The 3,032-nt window shown below is 34.7% G+C and overlaps 1 protein-coding gene across 1 annotated transcript in view; it reads right to left on the bottom strand.

Moving 5' to 3' along the window:
* LOC106874549 (uncharacterized) overlaps nt 1–2,091 on the bottom strand; it is a 31,241-nt gene extending 29,150 nt beyond the window's left edge. Inside the window, exons 1-2 of the mRNA XM_014922320.2 lie at nt 2,058–2,091; nt 273–314 (exon numbers count right to left, since the gene is read on the bottom strand). The gene's annotated coding sequence lies outside the window, so the exon portion shown is untranslated. The remainder of the gene's footprint in view (nt 1–272; nt 315–2,057) is intronic.
* Between the last annotated feature and the right edge of the window lie 941 nt (nt 2,092–3,032).

Below are 3,032 nucleotides of genomic sequence, written 5' to 3'. Positions count from 1 at the left end.
TCTCTCTCTCTCTCTCTCTCTCTCTCTCTCTCTCTCTCTCTCTTTGTGTTTATCTTCCCAACATTTGACAACCAGTGCTGGTTGAGTAACTGAGTTGTTTAGTAAATAAAATTGATTGGAAAAGTAGCAGGAAGGTTAATTTATTCAATTAAAACTCTTCAAGATGGATGCAGAGAAGTGACTCAAACAAGTTAAAGGTGAAAGGCAAAATATAATTATGAGAGTGATATGAACTACAATTCTATTTACTAATAGGCATTAATTATACTTACTATCAGATGCAAGTGAAATAGTAGCATAAGCATTTTCCTCATCTATGAAAATAAAAATGTAAAGTAAATATGTTTATTGTTTATATATGTGTGGTACATAACATCTGAAATGAACTGTTTCTAGGATCAGATGTATTAAAGAACGTTTATAGCATTATAATATAATATCAGGATATAGTAAAGTATACTGAAATAAAACAAAACAAAAACAAAATAACATATAAAGAAACACAAAATTTAATTACCAATGTAAGTGTAAAAATTAACACTTCCTTCTCCAAGCCTAGATTCGAAACTGAATCTAAGAATTCTCAGTCGTCCAAACCACCACGATCAACAGGCGTGAAAACAGGTTTTCTTTGTCCTGTCAAAAAGTGATTGATCATCTCTCTTTGACCTACGACCTTAGCCATGTCAGGCGAAGTTCAAATGGACAGGAGCTGACCTATTTAGGTGCAGCCTCTGCTGCAGTATGTCTGTCCTTCTAGCTGCCACAATTATTATAAATACAGTGGTCAACAGACATACGTGAAGGAGAAAGGCTTAGCAGGCAGACGAGAAAGGTCTACAACATGACAGCTTTTCGCAGAAACCCAGAGCAATGTTCAAAGTTTTACAGTAGACTACTGTCTCAGATGAACTATGTATACACACATAAATATTCATTTCTGACATATCATTTCCACAGATGTACCCAGTTTCTATTTCTAGCAACTCGTAGCAGTTGTCAACATTTTGCATGTAATGAAGAATTATGTGTACCAACAGCAAATCCAGTGAATAAATTATTTTCTACTATGAATCGATTCACTCTTTTGTTTACTTCAAAGGCATACACATTCCTTTTGCATCTGTTCACCATGATACTCATTTAACCACTACATAAGTGTGATAAATCAAGAAAAAGATCACTTTCTCTTTGACTTTTTATATTCAATATATGGCTAGATGATCAGTCCTGTTGTTGTTGTCTTGTTTCAGTCGTTTGACTGTGGCCATGCTGGAGCACCGCCTTTAATCAAGTAAATCGACCCCAGGACTTATTCTTTCTAAGCCTAGTACTTATCCTACTGTCTCTTTTGCCGAACCGCTAAGTTACGGGGACATAAACACACCAGCATCGGTTGTCAAACGATGTTGTGGGGGGACAAACACGGACACACAAACATATACACACACATGCATATATATACATACATATATACAATGGGCTTCTTTCAGTTTCCATCTACCAAATCCACTCACAAGGCTTTGGTCGGCCCGAGGCTATAGTAGAAGACACTTGCCCAAGGTGCCACACAGTGAGACTGAACCTGGAACCATGTGGTTCGTAAGCATGCTATTTACCACACAGCCACACCTAATGCATTCTCCTTAGCATTGAGACATTGAAATAAGATCTGGTCCTCTAATCTACTGAATCCTGTTGAACAATCCTACTTATGCCAACTTGGGAAACAGAAAAAATAACGTTCATGATAATGTTATGCACGTGTGTGTTTTCGTGTGTGTGTTTTCGTGTGTGCAAATCTGTCTTTGTGTTTATCTTCCCAACATTTGACCAGTGCTGATTAGTTTACCTCCCTTGAGTAACTGAGTTGTTTAATAAAAGAAATTGATAGGAAAAGCAGAAGCAGAAGGGTTAATTTATTCAACTAAAACTCTTCAAGTTGGTACCCCACTATGGATGCAGAGAAGTAACTCAAACAAATGAGAGGTGAAATATAATTTTGAGAGTAATATGAACTATAATGCTATTTACTAATAGGCATTAATTATACTTACTATCAGATGCAAGTGAAATAGTAGCATAAGCATTTTCTTTCTCTATGAAACTAGAAATGTAAAATATGTTTATTGTCTATATATGTGCGGTGCATGACATCTGAAATAAACTGTTTCTCAGATTAGATGTATTAAAAAATGTTTATAGGATATAGTAACGTATACTGAAATACGACAAAAAAAGAAAACAAAAAAAAACAAACAACATAAAGAAACACAAAATTTAATTATGAATGCAAGTGTGATAATTCAAGAAAAAGATCACTATTTCTTTGACTTTTTATGCTTTAATATTAACTATTGATAGATGATCATTTTTTACGGAATCCCACATTTCTGATTCTGAAAAATAATTTTGCAAAAATCGGAACTTCAAAATTTCAACCCCCGCCCCATCTCCCACTTTTTACATTTTTCACTTTTTCTGGAAATTTCTTTTTGCGAAATATGTAGAAAAATATGGAGATTATGATTCTAAAAAAAAAACCTACACTTTAATGTCACAGTTATTAAAAAGAATCATTTGACCAGCGCAAAACATCATGTGTTAGTGGAACAGAAAATGGGCAGATTGATTACATATTTCTTTCATTATGCTATCGCAGTTTTGTGGGATTTAGCTGTTATTTCTAGCATGTGGATAGCCTGCTTGAAGGCCAAGAATTGGGAGGGGAGGGGGTTAGGTGTTTCTTTTTTTTTTGAAAAATTGAAATTTTACAAACATTTTGTTTTCGGAATCGTAATCTTCGGATTTTTCTATGTATTTCGCAAAAAAAAATTTCCAGAAACAGGAAAAATAAAGAAATGGAGAATGAGGAGGGAACCAAGCTGCTAGAGTTTTGTGATGCAAATGATATTATGATCTGTAAAACTAACTTCAGGAAACCAGCCAGTCACCTGTTCACCTACCAGTCTCGTGGATATACTAGTCAGATTGACTAGGAAAGATGGCTACTTATAAATGCTAAAACTTTC

This window comes from Octopus bimaculoides, chromosome 5, assembly GCF_001194135.2.
Source record: "Octopus bimaculoides isolate UCB-OBI-ISO-001 chromosome 5, ASM119413v2, whole genome shotgun sequence".
NCBI lineage: Eukaryota > Metazoa > Mollusca > Cephalopoda > Octopoda > Octopodidae > Octopus > Octopus bimaculoides.
This window is presented reverse-complemented; position numbering and strand designations above follow the sequence as displayed.